Source organism: Stegodyphus dumicola, chromosome 4, assembly GCF_044657685.1.
Source record: "Stegodyphus dumicola isolate Sdum_Otavi_A_Nest chromosome 4, ASM4465768v1".
In the NCBI taxonomy this organism is placed as follows: Eukaryota; Metazoa; Arthropoda; class Arachnida; order Araneae; family Eresidae; genus Stegodyphus; species Stegodyphus dumicola.
Window position 1 is genome coordinate 118,371,767 of NC_140771.1, and position 20,036 is coordinate 118,391,802.

The 20,036-nt window shown below is 31.2% G+C and overlaps 1 protein-coding gene across 2 annotated transcripts in view; it reads right to left on the reverse strand.

Moving 5' to 3' along the window:
• Positions 1–18,511, reverse strand: part of LOC118192138 (cytosolic carboxypeptidase 1-like) — a 232,421-nt gene extending 213,910 nt beyond the window's left edge. The window contains exons 1-2 of one of the 2 annotated variants that reach the window (XM_085815375.1): positions 18,480–18,511; positions 8,641–8,754 (exon numbers count right to left, since the gene is read on the reverse strand). The gene's annotated coding sequence lies outside the window, so the exon portion shown is untranslated. Of the gene's footprint in view, positions 1–8,640; positions 8,755–16,677; positions 16,696–18,479 lie in introns of those variants that run through there. The other variant, XM_085815376.1, reaches the window with a different exon arrangement.
• Positions 18,512–20,036: the final 1,525 nt, after the last annotated feature.

A 20,036-nucleotide genomic window follows, 5' to 3' on the forward strand; every position in this document is an offset into this window, starting at 1 on the left:
TAAATGTATGAGGAGCTCCACTAACATTATAATTATGACAACTGACAATTAATATTGAATGCATAAAAGCAAATTATTTGGAAGGTTAATTATTGTCCTCATAATGTGAAGATCTTGTTAGCAGCATGTCGCTCTCTCTCTCTCTAGATGACAGTTTTAGAACATTCTAAGCACTTGCTCTGTCTGAAGCAGTTTATGTCTGAAGGAATTAGCCACACTCTTTTTATATTTTCGAGTTGTGTTTTACACTGTCTGATTTGTTATAGTAGAAGACTATATCAAAAGGGCTGCAGGATCATTGGCCAGTCAGTCCCCTAAATTCAAGAGGCTTTCATGGATATGCACATATCTGCTTGAGTAAGTGTGCCTAATATTTTGTTTGGCATGATTTGCAGATGTAGGTTTGAACGCATCAGAAGAGCACATACCTATGTCCACATTAGAGATGGATGCTAGGTTAACATGATAAATTGACAATGACATTATTTTCCTGTGAATGCATAATTTGAAAACTTTTGCACGATGTTTGAGAACTTTGAATGGTTGAAATAGGTATCAAACTTCATCACATCACATTAACTCATGTGAACACATTTTAAAATTTTTGTGGATAAATAATGCTTTTGTTGTAAGTGATCCATTTGGTTTTGATTTAAGGTGCTGCATGCAGCTTTCAAGTTGTTCAATGTATACAATAGTATTAACATCAGTATTTGATGTGCAAAAAAAAAAATCCTGCGGTAGATTGAATGCAGTTCTGTAGACAAGCTCAGGAGGAGTGGTACCGATGCTTTCTTTGACAGCTGTTCTCAGACTGAGAAGCATAAGCAAGTATCACACCATGGGAATGCCACAGTGGATGACCTCAAGTGTGACAAGAACAGCCACCTCCTTTTGCCTGGAGACAAATAACAAACGACCTCACAAATGTCATGGCACCTCCCTCCACAGTGTCCAGTGGGCCCAACTAGGCATACATGTGCACTAGAACCACAGCCCAACAATGCAACAATCAGTCGATGCATAGGGTTAACAACAAACAGAGTCATTCTTAATTTCACTTTTAAATTGATGCCAACCTGGCAATCATTATTTATTATTTTTTGCTTTCATCATTCATTATTGGTTACTATCAACACAGTGCAGCTTAAGAAATGGTTCACATAACAATGTCTAAGCAATTTTTTTATTTTTAATATTATTAATTGAATTTCAAAGAGCACTGTAGCCTTTTATGTTGACATTAAACTTGACGATGATTACAGACTTAGGCTAACTCTGCCACAAAGTGTTGAGTATATTGAGGAGAAGAAATTTAATAAAAATTACTTTCCATATGCAAAAGATAGATTTTTGTAATTCATACTCATAGGCCAAAAGATTAAATTAAGTTCCTTTATCTTCGAATTGGATCTGGCTTATTATTTTTTGCACATATCTGATTGGACTATTTTTTATTATTCTTATTTTGTTTTCTTTAACTGCGAACTAAGCGGAGAAATTCCCTTTTCACTTAGTTATATGTATGCATTTGATAGAGTAATGTAAAGTTTTTCAGCTTTGTGAGATATCCATATTAAATCTTTATATTAATAATTCCTGCTGTGATTATTTAATTTGTAACCTGCATGTTGTATCCCTGAGAGTTGCAACATAGTAAATTTGGCGTCCGCGACTTTATATTTTTGGATGAAATATGGATGTAAAAGTTTTGAAAGCAAAACGAAAGTTGCTGAGAACAGCATTTACGGTACGTTGCAATGATATAACTCAGAAAATCGAAAACAAAAGTTTAATAAGTGACGTTTTTAAGTTTATAAGTTAAATAAGTTTTTTTTTTTTTTTTTTTTGTAAATTTTGATACCCTATAGATCATAATTGCTCTTTATTTCATAAATTACAGTTTCATATTTTTAATTTTATAATTTCTGCATGCCATCTTACTAGATTAAAACTGATGATCTATAATCCGGAAAAATCGATAATCCGGAATCGCCAAAGTCCTGACGAGTCCGGATTAACGACTTTTGACTGTAGTAGTGAAAGTAACAGAGAAGTTGTTGAGAACAAAAGAATATCGGATGAACCAGTTAGTTGGAATTCTCCACACAGAATTACAGGACTTGAACAATGGATTTTTGTAACTGAACAAGAAATTATGTCTATCTATAGAATTAAAGAGTCTATAGAATCTATAGAATTAAAGAGAAATAGAAATTATCTATAAAATTAAAGAGTGATATTAGCACAAAAAACAAAGTAAATTAAGCAAAGGACAGTGAAAAATGTTTAATAAAGCACACAAATAAATATTAAGCCTTTTTTAAAGTAAATTTTGATTCCCTTAAGGTCATAAATGCTTCATTATTTGATAAATTACTATTTTATATTTTATAATTTCTACATTTATAGATTTAGACTGATGATCTAATATATGAAAAAATCCCAAAACCAGAATCACCGAAATTCTGATTAATCCAGATCTCAGACTTTGCACTGCACTACATAAAATAATATATCTATGGAATGAATGATTCAGGAAATGGCAAATTCAAGAGCAATAATCAAACAATTAAAAAAAAAAAAAAACTTACATGTTTTATAAACTACTTTTTTCCAAAATTATTTTTATAACAGCAAAGGTTTTAATACTTCTGTATTATTCGATAGAGGAAACTTCATTCATGGTAACTTATAAGTGATGTGAATAAAATTTTCAAATTTCACTCTATCTGACTTTTTAACTTATAGCAGTAATGCAAATGAATCTACAGACACTGTAAATGAGATCCAGCTTTTTAATTTCCTATTTTCCTTCTTACTGTCTGCCAGAACTTTTGAATATTCCTTTTCCACAAAAAACTAATGTGTTAGTGATGCACAATTTCATTACATGAAAATTAGAACATTCTTAAAATTTTGGGAGTTTCTAAAAAGAGCTGAGAGATGAGATTTTATTATTGTTAATTATTATTTTATTACCTCTTGGAAAAAAAAAAAAAAGGTACTCGCCTGTTATTGGAACTGGACTGAATTGATTGACTCAGAATTTGGTATTCTCTCCAAGAGGCCATCTACCTTATTTAACTGTGCAATTACTTCATGGATTGATAAGTGGTGCTACTAAAATTAATGTTTTTACACGTTTTTCTTCCATTTTATTTAAATTTGAAGGATCGGATTCATTATTATTTAATATTTATAACTTTTTAGGTTTTCCAAACTATTTATTTCTTTTGCTGTGTTTTATGCTGCATATATGAAAACTTTCAATGAGAGAATAAAAAGGCGATTTTTTTAATTAAATGAACTGGTTTAAATATTTCAATGAATTACTTGATATTAATATAACTAAAAGTGAGCCCCTAAATGTTACAGATATAGATTATATCAAGAATTTCATGCATATAGTGAACGAAACACATAAGAGGTAAGACATAATACACCTGATTTTGTACTGCCATATTTAGTTGTTTCAAAACCTATTTACAAATAATTTGTTGTAAGCAGAGTATTAAAAAAAGAAAGATAATGAATTTAAGAGAGATAAATGAAACACTGTTGCCACTTAACACATTGTAGTCGGCACACGTAAAATTACGTTTTTCGGCAACTGTGCATAGAGGGCAGATCACGTTTTTTATGGACTGGTGGTAGAACGCGAGAAACGTAGCTAATACGAATTATTACATGTGTGTATGTTTGTTATGCCGCTTATTTATATAGCACTATGCAGGTATAAACATTCCCACAACAGATTAGGTATGGGACGGTAAGGTCATAAATAATAGCGATAAATGAGCTCATCACAACACATTATACCTGCAAATTTACGAATCTTTAGTCATTTTATTTTTAGTGAATTTGGGTAGTTATCGGTGTTCAGACGTCTCCTTAGGAAGAATGGTATTTTCCACATTGCAAACCTATATTATTATTTTCAAAAATCATGAGTTTTTTAGTGATATTTTGTATTTTTTATAATTATCTTGAGTCGAATTTGTTATCGAACTCTTTCAATAATTGTTTTTCCTGTAGAAGTGGTACAGTTATTTTTATATACAAATACTCTAAATACTGATAAAATGAAATACAGTGATGACAAAAGCTACCGGGAAATTTGTGCGGACAATTTGTCAGATTATTTGTGTGTTAGTGATATTGATAGGCAGAGTAAAGAGGAGAGTGATGATGAAGACATTATTCCACGACCTCGAAGATTTATCAATTGCACTATTCCATCTGAGTCTGAATCAAGTTCTGACGAACATGAAGAAGAATGGTCATCGACTGATAATCCACCACCTTGGAGAAGTTTTTAGGTCGTCCTGGGATAAATGTTGATACTGTTCCCGAATCCATAACCGATGCATTGAATTTGTTTATTGGAGTTTATTGTTCACATATTTTGTAGAACCGAATAGGTATTATTACCAAAATATAAATAATTCCAAAATACCTCAAGTGGAAGGATATCACAATATTGGAAATGAAGAAATTTTTGGGACTAATTATTTTCATGGGGCCAGTTCAAAAAGATAGAAGAGACGAGTACTGAACCACAGATCATTGCACAGACATGTCATTCTTTGCAAAAACAATTTCTAGAGATAGATTTCGGCAAACATGGAAAGCTTGGCATTACAAGAATAACGAGAATATCAACAATGAATCAGACCGATTGACCAAAGACAGGCCCATAATTGATTATTTTCTCCCAAAATTTGTGAACATATACAAACCTAAACAGCAAGTATCCTTGGATGAAGGCCTTGGAGAGTATACTTTGGAGAGGACGGTTATTTTTCAGAGTTTATAATGTGGGAAAACTCGTACAACATACTAGTGAGAATGCTAAGTGAAAGCGATACAGGATACATCTATAATTTTGCAGTTTATTCTGGTCAGGGGTCACGGCTAACAGAGACAATACAGACAGTTGCATCTCCATATACAGATGTCTGGCACCATCTGCATATGGGTAATAATTATAATAGTGTTGATAACACTCAAGCTCTTTTTCGAAAAAAAATTAGGTTATGTGGAACCATCAGAAAAAAATAGAGGTTTACTCGAGTGTCTAAAAAAGACAAATCTCAGAAAAGGACAGACAATCTTTCACCGTAAATGGGATATTTTACTTCAAATCTGGCAATCAAAGAAAGAAGTGGGCCTCATTTTGTCTATACATTCAGTGGAAATGAAGGAGATTCGACAATATCGACAGAACAACACACCAAAAAACAACTTTATGAAAGGTGTTGACCGTGCAGATCAGTATTTGTCTTAATATTCAATACTATGAAAGACGACAAAATGAACAAAACAAGTAACAATGTACATGATAAATTATGCATCGTTCAATTCCTTTATTGTCTATAATTCAACAAAAAGCAACAAAGCAAAATATAAGAAATTTTTATATGAAGTAGCTTTGCACTGGGTTACTGATTCGGTACGAACTGAAGATAACAATCAAGAGCCAGGACCATCCACTTTCAGGAAAAGAGCCGCTAAACAAGATCCACCAGGAAGATTGTCAATGGATATGAAAAAAACATGTTCAAGAAAAAATTGTTGGAACCGGAAAGAAAACATTTGCGCAAAGAACAATGTCGAGTGTGCGCATCTCAAAAACTGCGAAGGGAAACTTGTTTTATGTGTACATTTTGTGGCGTATCTCTTCATAGAGGTAAATGTTTTCAGTGCTATCACACTATAAAACATTATTAGCGTTCATTATTTACTTCATTAAGTTATTTACTTATTGAAAAATTTTGGTAATAAATAATACTGACAAAAATTATAAATTTTTCCTTTTTTTGCACTTTCAACTGTATATTCTATATTCATTTATACAAAAAAACCTATCTTTCATAATAATGAAGAAGAATACATTCTAAGTTGAGAAAATCAGTTTCATAAAAAAATTCAAAGTAGTTTTCAATTTATAGTGATTTTACACAAAAACAATATTCGCAAAGATTTTTCAAAAATCTCCCGCAATAATGCACCGACGCGAAGCGCCCAACAACAATGTGTTAAGATAAGAGTTATTTTATTTGCTTCTTATTTCAACTCTTTGTAATGTAAACATGAAAAAAATAAATTTCTATTTAAGAGTAAATTGATAACAAAGATTCAAAGACAGCATTTTAAAAACACTTCACAAATTCAAATTAAAAATTGCATGTGAAAGAAAGGATAAGTATAGACATTGCTTTTACAAACAATAGTCTGAAAAGTGGTGGCGCCATCTAGTATAAAACTGATTAACTAACGAAATCCGGTTTGGGACAATACCTAGAATTCTATGCATGTATGCATATGTAAGTATGGATTATATATCTATGTACATATATATATTTATGTGTGTGTGTGTGTGTACACATACACATCGGCACACATGAGTGCATGCACACATACATTTCAGGATCCGGTCGGCAATAACAAGAGTAAAAAAAAATTAATAAAAGGCAATTCATCATAGGATGGAACCCTCTAAACTAACAGAACAGGACAGAGCATGTCAAACACATATACATCTAGTCAATTCACCAAGATCCATACTAAGATCAAGAGCAGGGCTGTAACTACTACTGGGTCCCCAAGTAAAGGGGGGAACATATTGATTTTTTATAATGGAAATTTTATTTTAAAAAATTAAAAATTAATTAAAACAAAAAAGTTTTCTTGAAGTATAAAAAGCATGTATCACTTATTTAACAATTCCAGTGACAGTAGCTAAGGCTGAATAATCATTATGAAAACTGAAATTAATAAAAAGTCATTTTGAAGCATTATGGTACAGGAAAGGCTCTTCAACTTAGCTCTACTTTTAATAGAGAATGATCAAGCTCAAAAAAAAAATCTTGTTAAAATAATTAATGAGTTTGTTTCATTAACGGTTAACATTTTATTGCAAATGTTTCATATTACGCTCTGCATGATGTCAAATAGCTTTGGATATCATATTTATTTTGATGGGATTAAACAAGAATAAAAAATAACGAACAATAGGACATATCAATGAGGCATTTATCAAAAAGTGTACATTTGATTAAAATGTATAAAACTGTTTTAATTACAGTACAAAGTCCATAATCTGGACTCGTTAGGACTTCAACGATTCCGGATTAGGGGTTTTCCCAGGTTATAGATCATCAATTTAAATCTGGTACGATGGCATGCAGAAATGATAAAATTAAAAATATGAAATCGTAATTTATGAAATAAAGAACAATTATGATCTAAAGGGTATCAAAATTTACAAGAAAAATCTTAATATTTATTTGTTTATTTTATTAAACATTTCTTTCAATGTAAGTTGTTAAAGACGCTTCCACAAAAAATTCAGAAAGTTCCTTTTCTTGTGTCATATATAGTGGACTTTCCAAAGCCATACTTCTCACATAATTTTGAGACGGATAGGCCTTTATCCATTTTTTGCAGTAATTCCACTTTTTGTTTAATGGACATCGAAACATGCTTTCACTTTGTAGATCCTTTGACAGCTTCAGAATTGGAAACTTTTTTTGACATAATCGAAAGTTCAAGCTTAATTTTTATAAAATTGTTCTAACAGTCTGCAAAAAATAATAAGCTGGATCCAATTAGAAGATTAAGGAACAGCGCAATCTGCAACATTAACTGAAATGCCTTAGATAATTTTAGCCTAGCTTATACCATCCATTATACATTAAATGTGTTTACGCATGTGCATAAAGTTTGTAGCTTTGAGATCCGGATTTGACGTCTGGATTACAGACTTTGTACTGTATTAAGAAACATGCCATAACCTGGAAAAAAGTGAAGTTGGGAGAAATAAAAGGAGGCCTCATTGTCATCTGTTACCCCACGGCCCCCACCTTTCTAGTTACAGTTTTGGATCCAACTCGCTTAAATTTTAGAGCTCGTTATATATTTTTGATGCATACTAAATGTGGAAGTTGATGTTTTTTACAATTTTGGCTACACCTTCTGAAAAATTGGGATTTTTGGTACTTGTCAATTCTAGGAGCAATTAAGGAAAAGTATCAACAAGTTTAGGCACTCATGCGCTCTCCTTAAAAAAGGCACATTTTGTATAATGTAATTTTAATAAAAATATTTAAAAGAAAATTTAATTTAGTTATATAAATTTTGCCGTTGTTAGGAATGTGATTTTTGAAGTAGCAAAACCAATTGTTGATGTAAATGTCTTTCGTTTTCGCATTGCATCTCCATATGCTTTCTACGCTAGTATACAACTTAATTTTATCTCTGTTTCATGAATTCAGGTGAAAAATAAAATACCCCTTTCTTGGAAAAATGCAATAGCTTCATTTTCAGTTAGCGATAAATTGAAAATTATCATCATTTCGAATTTAAAAAAAATAATATCTAATGATTTTACAAGTCTTGTTAATTGGTTTTGCTACCCTGCTTCATGCCTAAATGCCTAGCTTCCAGTAAATACAAGTATCAAATTTAGTTTAAATTCCAGATCAATTCTCTAATGAAACATTAATTTTGTTCAAAATACTGCAGAACAACATTCCTAAAATGAGTAATTCTTACATACATGACAAACTTGAGAAAAAGTTAAAAAAGACAAAATTTTAATATCAAGATAACACTAAAAGAGTAAAATGAGCTTACCTTTAAAGTACAAAAATTTTCAAAATTTTCACAGAAGTTTCTTTCACATAGATTTTGAACAAGAAGATTCATTTTGCAAAATTTAAATATATATCTTCATAATATAAGTGGAAACTATACAAAAAAAAAATAGGTGAAATTTTTATTGTGAACAGAAAGCATTGTTATAGTACAGTCAAAAGTCGTTAATCCGGACTCATCGAGACTTCGGCTATTCCGGATTATCGATTTTTCCGGATTATAGATCATCAGTTTAAATCTCGTAAGATGGCATGCAGAAATTCTAAAATTAAAAATATGAAACCTTAATTTATGAAATAAAGAACAATTATAATCTAAAGGGTATCAAAATTTACAAAAAAAAGCTTAATATTTATTTGCTTACTTTATTAAACATTTCTTTCAATGTAAGTTGTTTTAAGTTGCTTCGTTTTATGTGATAATACTTTCTCTTTAATTCTATAAACAGACACAATTTCTTGTTCAGTTACAAAGTTCCGCTGTTCAAGTCCCGTTAATTGTTGTGCCGAGAATACCGACTAACTTGTCAATCGAAATTTTTTTCGTTTTCACTAACCTCTCTGTCACATTTTTCATGTCTTTATACATTTTTTGCAGCAATTCCACTTTTTGTTTGATGGACATCGAAACATATTTTCGTTTTGTATGATCCTTTGGAAGCTCCAGAATCGGAAATTCTATTTGACATAATCGAAAGTTCAAGTTTACTTTTATAAAATTGCTCTTACAGTCTTCAAAAAATAATAAGCCGGATCAAATTCGAAGATTATGGAACAACGCTATCATCAACATTAACTGAAATAGATAATTAGATAATTTTAGATTATACCGTCTGTTATACATAAAACGCACATGCAAAAATGTCTTCTGCGCTTGCGCACATGCATATGCGCAGTGGTAAAAGGTCTTACGCGCACGCGTAAACGCCTATGCACATGTGTCAACGCGGCGCATGCGCAGAAAGTTTTTAGCTTTGAGGTCCGGATTATAGATCATTCCGGATTATGGGTGTCCGAATTAACGACTTTTGACTGTATACGTATAAGAAAATTTTCGAAATTTTACTATTATTGTATTTTAATTCTGCATTTTACTTATACAAGAGAGCTGATTGAAAAGTTTTGAGAATGCTTTTATTTCTCCTTTCCAATATTTGATGTGGCAACACTGAACTGGATTTTGCGAAGATTTCAGATAAAAACTGGAATTTGATATTCATGGCTTCCAAGATTTGGTTACAGAGACTGGAAGTACCAAATATGTTTTATCATAGCAAGTGAAGACCTCACTATGACCATACAGCACAAATTTGATTGAATTTAAAGTAAAACCTAGGAAGCCTTACAACAAAACATTTGAAACATTATAGCATGCATATGAAAACATTTAGCCATGCTTCAATATTTTTAACTACTCTTATATGCGCCCTCAAGTCGCCAAATATTTTTCGCAAGAAACTCCACGATGCCATATTACATCTAATTTTTTTGTCTACATTTCGAACTTTAAGCCTAAAATGTCTCCAAAAACGTGGTTTTCGCACATGCAAAAAAACCACGTATTGAACACACAATTTAAGCTAAAAATCCAAAATAAAAATAAAAAATTTAGATAGAAAAAACGTAAAGTTTCTAACCAAAAATATTTGACAAGAATTCATGTACACAGTGATATGTTTTAACTTTAAAAAAATCTACGAATTGCACAATCTAGGCAGTGAAAGAATCTACGGTACTTACATAATAACGCAACCAAGGCCAAAATTCGCATAAATCGCCAAATTTGGTGACCCTACTTACGGCAACCCGTACTTACAACTTATGTGTGTGAAAATAGATGAAAGTTTATTTGTAAAAAGAAAAAATAACACTGGGCATGTACTACCACAGCAATGGGTTTTCGGCGGAATTTGCCGAGAAAAGAAAGAGACCTTTTTGGTTACTGTACCTAACAGAAGCGCCATTACCCTCATGGAAAAAATTTGCGAAAATATCAAGGAAGGAAGCATCATTTATTCGGATTGCTGGAAAGGATACAATACAAGTGAGTTTGAAAATGCTGGATTTCTGCATGGAACTGTTAATCACAAATATAACTTTGTGGATTCCAACACGGGCGTTCACACAACATGTAGGGCTCAGCCAAAAGGCGCAACAAAAAACAGAGAGGAACAGCTTGTCATCATCTTGACTCATACCTTATCGAATTTATATGGTGCCAAGCTCAAGCTGTTAATGTCGAAGACAGTTTTCAATCGGTGCTAAAAGCAATAGCCAAAAGATTTCCGCCGAAAAAATAATTCTGCAACTTATTCAAATTCGAGACCGGAAAGGTTTAATTGCTATTTTATATTTTAAAACAAAATAATATAAAAAACTGTATTAAAAATTATCTGTAATTAATAAATGTACATTTTCTTTCTATTCATACTTTTTTACTCAAACTTACAAATCGCGCCAACCTGGTTGCAATAATACATAAGTATCGAATCTACGAATTACGCACACCTCACTTTAATAAATTGACATAACAACAATAAATTTCAAAGAATACTATGTACACAGCATTCTGTTTCAACTTTAGAAAACATTTACGAATTGCACAACACTACACACTAATCAACAAAATAAACTAAAATAAATTTCAAACAATTCAAAAAAACAACAATAATGACAGAAATTCATACTAAAAAAAACAATGAACATAACATTCTACAAAATAAGAACAAGAATAAAATAAAATGCACTTACCATGAATGAATGCTTTTTCGAACAGCAGAATTACCAATTTCATGCTGCCACGTAATCACTATCGTATTTATATGGCAGCCAGACTATCCAGAAAATTCATACTATGGTTCACAAATAAATGTTCAAAACCTCCTTTTCCTAAATCCTTGTAAGATTTCCAGCCATCCAAAAAAAATAGTTGTACAAGGCTCAATCTACTCTTTAATACACTGCATCAGTGTTTCCTTACTTCTATCATCACAGCCACTAAAAATAATCTCCCAGGCCCTCTTGCAACCACGTCTCTCATTGCAACATAGGCCATTTCAAAACACGCACAATACAAACCAATGAGAAATTAAACCAATCCAGTAAAGGAGTATTCAACGTCAAAAGGGTTGCCATACAACATGCAATTGCACCAAAAACCAGTGCAGAACACATATCGCCACATTTGGTGATCTTAGGGAATTTATAAGAGTAGAGACCGATGTTTTAAAGAGAGAGTGATCAACAAAGCACATTCTGGCAGATTTATACGCTGTGGTTAAGACACCATCACCATGATGGCCGATTTTGGAGCATGTTCAATCGGTATGGATGCACGGAGAAGCAAATTTTTTTAGAATTTAGAAATCAGATGGCAGAATAATAGGGTTGCAGAGTTTGCATTGGACAGTAAAAATTCAAGGGCCAGTACTAAACAGTACATGTCTTTGGCCGACAATACACAGTAGCTATTATGTAAACTTTAAAATTACGCATAACAGCAACCTTAGTTTGGAGTATATTTTGAATAACACTGACAAGCTTCTCTTCCAATCTGATATTCAGTAAATGTTTTGAAAACCTTTTGCATAAGGCCACAGGGAAGAAAAGACTGCAGCTGCTTAATCCTTTCAGGACGGGCATCCCATATACGCATAACTAAGAACGTCTCTTACAGCCGGGCGTCCCATCCACGTATCAGTAAAGATTGCATTCAGAGGACGGGGTGATGCGTATACGCATTTTAAGGTGGAACGTTTTTCTGAAGGCCACTAGATGGCATCCTGTGTCTATTACTTTTGACATGAACACAGTTTTAGGTTCCTGACCTTGAGTTTGATATATTCTGCTTGGCTTTTTTATTTTACTCATCAGCTGTTCGAGGATGGGCAGAGGGAAAGCGCAAACAGAGGTGGGCTCTTTAAATCGCTGCATGCTAATGAAAACATTCTCATATCTGATTTATATCCAATTCCTTTTTTTATTCTATTTTTTTCCTATATTATATACGGTCTTTTAGGGTACTGTGCGGAGTTTTTTTATGTTTTGCATTGCCTTCAGATATATTTCCGTTCCTTTGTTTTTATTAAGGAAAGCCTCACCTCTAGTCTATTATGGCGGGAAGGCGCTATTTATCAGAGGAAGAATACCCTAGTATGGTTAGTGAACCATTTACTAACGCAAATGAGAATACTTATTCATTTTCTAAAAAGTGATACTTTTTCTAAGAGTTACAAAGTGATACTTCTCTGTGCTTCGAGATTTACCACACTTGTTTTCATTTTAAATTTTGTTTCTTCTTACTGTAAATAGTCTTTATTGTGTTCTTTTTATTAATTTTAAACTTTATTGATGGATTTTATCAATTAAAACTTTGGAATAATTTGAATAGCACTTCAGAAAATTATTTTAGAAGATAAGCAATTTTTTAAGTATATTTTCATGTAAAATAAAGAAAAAAATGTTTTAAGGGATAATTTTAACATATATAAGAGCTCAAGTAATAATCTAAAATGATACCAAAAATTAAGATGCTAGAAGAGAAACTTTTGTTATAAAATTAGGCTTAGTGATGCAAAACCTCCATTCTGTACGGTGACTGCCTTTGATTCTCTTCCATCCCACACGAGCGTTTTAAACAAAGGTGTGCCATTGCAAAAAGGTTAAAAAACCAGAATTTAGCCCTTGGACAATGCCTAATCCGTCAATATGAGAATAATCTGCATATTAGTGCATATTAAACAAAAAATTCTTACAAGCAACTTTTTATGTTAATTAACCCAGTATCTTATAATTTTACCTATGCTATCATGTCTACTATCATCTTCCATCAGAATACAAATAAGTGGAAAGTTCTTGAACCTGATAGAGAAACTTTAACAGCTATCACTGACCAGGTATTCTATTACATCTTCTTGTTAATGAATTGATTTATTAGCTTTACTAGCTGCATTTGCTTCATAAATATTTAGAGCTGTGTCAAAGCATACTTAAATATGGATATTACTGCATATTACTTTAAACTGACATTTGTTCTATGTTTTCCCCAAACACTAGGTATTAAGTTTCTGTTACAGTATAAAGTCCTTAATCCGGACTTGTTGGGACTTTGGCGATTCCGAATTAAGAGTTTTTCTGGATTATAGATCATCAATTTAAATCTGGTAAGATGGGATGCAGAAATTATACAATTAAAAATATGAAACTGTAATTTATGAAATAAAGAGCAATTATGATCTAAATGGTATCAAAATTTACAAAAAAAAAAAAAAAAAAAAAAAAAAAAAAAGCTTAATATTTATTTGTTTACTTTATTAAACATTTCTTTCAATGCAAGTTGCTTCGTTTTTTGTGCTAAACGTGCATGCGTAAACATTAAACACGCATGCGTAGCATTAAACACGCATGCATAAACGCATTACACGCACGCGTAAAGCATACAAAAAAAAAATGTTTGTGGCTTTGAGGTCCGGATTATAGATCATTCCGGATAATGGATGTCCGGATTACAGACTTTGTATTGTATTGTATAATTTGTGTAACTGACAAGCTGATGGGTTAATAAACAGATGTATTTTAAACTTTCATGAGACTTTGTATTTACTACTGTACTTTCGAGCATTAAGAGGGATGATACGTCATCTGTTTACATTCACGGTTCTAGGAGTTAACAATTAAAGTAGTGTAGAAATATTATACAATGTGATTTCTGTATGCTTTCAATACTGAAAAGGTTCTACTTAGATGAGGGAGTAAAAGGACCACAGCAGTGCAAAGAGGACATCATGAAAAGAGCTATTTTATGTTTTTGAATCATTTATAAAATAATGTAAAAAGTATAATTCAATATGACGAACTCATTTTTGACAAATAAAAAAATATAGGGCAAGTAAGAGTTATCTGGTTCTAAATAAAAGAATCAGTTTCAAAATTTTTCAATCTACAAATGCATATATACAGTAATTTGCAACTTTAAATGCCAGCAAATTTTGACATTTTTTTTTAACTATGTACTAATGCAGAAAATAAACAGAAATAGATTTTAAACATTTAAATTTATTTTCTGCATGGCATATAAATAAATGCTGTCTGCCTAAGCTTCATTCCAGTTTTAAATATGAGCAACTTGAAGGAGAGAATGCGAGGGTCTCTGCAGTTTACTTAAAATAGAAAACATAGGCAGCCCATTTATATACTACTATAACTAACTAATCCAATTCAATCATATATCATAGAATGATTTATTATAAAATGATAAATAAAACAGAAAAAAAAATATTTTTAACTGTATGTATAATGAATAAACCATTCTCTAATCTAATAACTTTTACTATTTTTCTGCTAATAGCAAATTGAACAAGGTCAGTAAAACATCATATCACAGCAATTTCTAATAAATAATTCCATAATTATATACACATACAGTGGTACCTAAGTATAAATCCACATTAAAGTAAGTCCAACTTGTATATATCCTTGTTAGATGACAAATGTCTTTTTTTTTTTTTTTTTTTTTTTTTTTAATCTTTGTTTTTGGTATGGCTATAATTGTTTAGAATACAATGCAATGAGTCATGATTAGGCACACTACACTTGTTTAACTCTTTTGATACCATGCTGTAACTGCGAATGAGCATCAGTATGCCTCTTGCTACTTACTATTCAGTAAACAGTCCACACTATATAAGTTTGAAATTTCATGCGATTTCATGTTCATTCATATAATTTTATGAATTTGTGTAGAATGATACATAACCTTCATAACATATAAATACAAAAGAATAAATTTAAAAGCACTACATATGATATAAAAGTGTAGCATGAAACAATAAAAATGGTTGTTAAGATAAAAGAATATAAATAATATAAAAAAAAAGATAAAGGAAAGAACTCAAGAAAAATTAAGGCTTGTGAATATAGTATGGAATGTGATCAGCCCTGACTTGTACCACATATAATCTGTTTTTATGCTGGCAAATAATGTTGTAAACCATAGTTTGGAAAATTAAGCTCCACTCTTCCAGCAATGCAGTCTTCAGAGCATTTACATCACTAGGAGGAGGTTGTCTCCATTCAACTGCTTTTCCAAGGTAGTCCCATAAGTTCTCTATTAGGTTAAGATCATGAGATTTTGCTGGTCACAGTATTCACTCAAAGTTTTCACTTTTCAGGAATTCATCAATGAGGTCTGCTTGATGTGGATGAGCATTACTATCCTTAAATAAAAAGTTCCATCCATATGCACCACTGAAAAGTTTCACATAAGACTCTATGACCTCAACCCAATATCACTAGGTGGTCCCATATCCACTATTAAAAATGTGTAAGGGTGTACCTATGTCAATCATTATTCCTCATCATGCATTACTAAAACATCATGCGTAATGCTTGAAGGAAGATTTTGCATTCTTGATTCCCTACAAATGTAAACACATTTAAAATCAAAAGTTAAACTAAACTTTGATGCATCGGTAAAGAGAGCATAGGACCAATAGTTCTCTCCAGTTTTAATGTTCTTTTCCACCAATTAAGACAATCCCTTTTTTGTTGTGAAGACAGTGAAACACATACCCTTGGCTTTCTGGCAAAAATGGCTTTTTCACGTATACTTCTGTATATAGTCTGCCATGATACAAGAGTTCCAGTGGTGGCTGAAGCTCTAAACTTAACTGCCAAGCAGTAGACTTCCTGTTACAATGGGCTGTTACTGCCAGATATCACTCTTAACACTCACATTTTAATTTGCATATCAGAAACCATTTGATCATTTTTGATAGGATAATGCTAGCGCACGTCTTGTTTTTCCCACATTCCCTCAAAAAATGGTTTGGATACCACAATTGGTGCACTTATTAATTTCATAAAAAGCACCAAATAAGTGGGCGATTCTGCACCTGACCCCCTTTAAGTGGTAAAATAATTCACACGAATATACACATAGTTGGCACATGAAATAACATTTTGGCTGCCTGCACAAACTAAAAGATAACTCAGAATTAAATAAATAATATATAAAAACCTTCAAAAACTCCTGCATATGCCGTGTGCTGTTTCCCATTAGCCTTACAGGAGAATGCAAGGAGTCTGTTTTCCGTTAGCCTCCTTGAAAAAGAATTTGAGAAGTCAATTTATAACGTTCCCAAAGTGAATAAATCAAAATAAAAAAGGGGTTCGCATTCTGAATATTTAGGAATACATTTCGAGAAATAAATTATCCATTTCAGCATACCTATTATATTATTTGATCCCTTTCCGCACTCCAAATGCCTACACATTGGAAGCATTGATCAATAATAAGTTATCTCGTAGATGGCAAGTAAAAGAAGTTTGTAAATTACAAGTGTTCACTTAGATGGCAGTGAATATGTTATGTTAAGTGTCAAAAGTCCGAAATTTGGAAATAAATATTTTATAATTGAATAAAAATAGAGCACAGATTAAAGTCTGATACAACTTTATTTTATATGTAAAAACATTAGTTTCCCTCTTTTTTTTTTTTAAGCTAAATTTTAGTTTTGCAGATCTATTGATTCCCGAAAGTTTAAGTTTCTCATTGTATCTCACTTAGGATCAGAAAAGTTTCTTAGAAATTTTATACATACTTCACTGGCTATACTATTATGCCTTCCAAATATGAAATGGATCCTTAACATATTATCAATGGTAAAACTTGTGTTCCTTCTTTTACATTACGTATTAAAGGGAAAAAATTACAGAAATCAAATCAAAATGGCAATGACATATAATGGCTAAGATCTCTGCAAAATGAAAAGAAGTGAAGCCGTTGTTGCTTGGCAGAATTTTAATCAGCAGAGTTGAAAAAATGCTTTTCTATATTAATGCATAATTAAGACATAGAGCTGGCTTCATAATATATATATAATGACTCATGTCTATTCATGACTTCTAACATTTATTTACATTGACTTCTAACATTTAAGTATTATTTTGATCATGAGGGAAATACAAAACTATGTTAGTTGACAAGCATTAGTTGGCAAACTCAGTAACCAGGAATTATACCAAACAGTCATACAATTATAAATTCTCACTGGGAACTGTATAAAAATATTGTTGAACTAAAAAGTCTAAGGAGAAAAAAGTACAAAACATTTAAATTTTAAAAGTAACTTAAGATAAACTGTTTACATAAAAAAATTTTAATTAATCTGATTTCTCAAATATAATTTCAATTAGTGAATTGCAATTCCTCCCTTATTTAAAAGTTAATATTTTTAACAGATTAATTTTCTGTTAATATTTAAACAGAAATAACTAATCAGTATTTCATATGACTTCATATGCATTTACAGTTCTTATAATTCCTTTTTCTAATTTTATTCATAAATTTCACAGATATTTGATATTATTTTCCTTTTCAAAACTATTTTCATGCTTTGATCAGGTGGTACAAAGTTTTATGCGAATTAGAAGTTGAAAATAATTTTTTAAAAATTCCAAAAGTCCGCAGAATTGTGGACTTAGAAAAACTTGTTTTCGAACTAAGTAAATTTAAGATCATACAACATATATATATATATATATATATATAAATTATAAAATATTTTAAAATAATACTGAAAAATATTAAATTGCAACACGAAGCTTTTCAAGGAATACAATTCTCATAAATATAAGAGAACAAGAACCGAAGTTAACAGAAAAAAAGATTTGATAACTAATTTTTTAAAATGCGCATAATTTAGTATTTCATTAAAAAATAATTTGGATTCACTACATTCTCGGAAATGGTTTTAATACACATACTTCCCCTTTTTATTTTTAACTGCGACAAAAAGAAAAATGATCGGCTTTATTTACCTAAAAACGGTGTTTAACAGCTGTTTGCTAGAGCTGGAGCAAACCGCATGTATTCGTCACTGAGTAACGGGTACATCGGTTGACTCGAAGTACTGATTCGGTACTCACAAATTCATTTCGTTACTCGCATCTGTTCGTTACTCGCATCTGTCGTACGATGCGGTTTGTTCGAGTACGAATGATGCGGTTTCTATGCGAATACGAATAATGCGGTTGCTGTTCGAATACGAACACAATGCGCTCATATTTTTCATAGATAATTTTGAATTTTTTTGGGCATCGGGCAAACTCTTGTTTACATTATGTGTTTTAGTTGAAATACTATTTAGTTGTTGATATTTAAGAAAATGAGCAATTTTGATAGCGTGAAGCGTTATTTTGTATTTGCTTTTTACTATTGCTATTTATGTTTGTAATTTGAAAATTTAGATAATTCATCTTTTTTTTTTTTTTTTTTTTTTCCCCTTGAGCGTGCCATAGTCAGATTTTATTGATTTGAAATATTTATATACTGCACTTAGGTATTGTTTATATAAGAATATGTAGGTTAATATAGGTTCTTTACTTCCTTGTATCAAATAAAATGGTAGTAATTATTGTAATCGAGAAAACGTTTGGATATCATATTTTAACGGAAATATCCGTTTTTGACGATTACGGAATCCATGTGAATTATTTTTTGGGCTGACGCCTGTACGTACGAACACAATGAAAGACTCTCTCTCTCTCTTTTTTTTTTTTTTTCAAAAAAACTTATTGTTAAATGTAATCCCATTTACTCTAAGCTGATACTTATGACTAATGATTATGACTTTAAGTTGATACTTGAAAGGGATTTTTTTCGTGATGTGTAAGTACGTATATATGCATTTTGCATAACTCAAAAACGGTTAGTTATAGAACGTTGAAATTTTGTATATGGGTCCGTGATAACATCTAGATGTGCACCTCCCTTTTTATTGCAATCGGTAATACTACCAAACGTAAATATGTATATATATATCAAATAAATTATAATTAAATGTAAATTACACACACAGACATACTTTGCTTGATATATATATATATATAATAAAAGCCAAGTAAGGCGAAAATAAAAGCTTTGGCTTTTATTTTATTTAATTATTACTAAATAAGTTACTTGACTTTTATTTTCGCAATCATTGGTTGTAGTCAGGACTTAATTTTTAAAATTAGAAGTGCTGGAGCTCTATGGAAGGCAATCAGGAAAGATGAATAAATAAATAAATAAATAAAAATAAATAAAATAAGTATTACAATAATAAAATAATTAGCAACTAGAATATTAAATTATTATTATAATTCAATAAAAATTTAAAGACAAATGAAAATTTAGTTAATGAATAACTAAGTAATGAAATAAAATACCAAACATCGTCTTGTTTGGGGGGCTGTGGCTAAAATTGCAATTTAAGAACTAAGCCGAGCATAAGCTAAATTTAGGCTTTTGATGAGCAAATAATATACTGTTTACCAGAGTATAGATAGAAATTTGGTTATGTAGCCCATTCTTCTAAAACGACGTTTCGTAGCTGC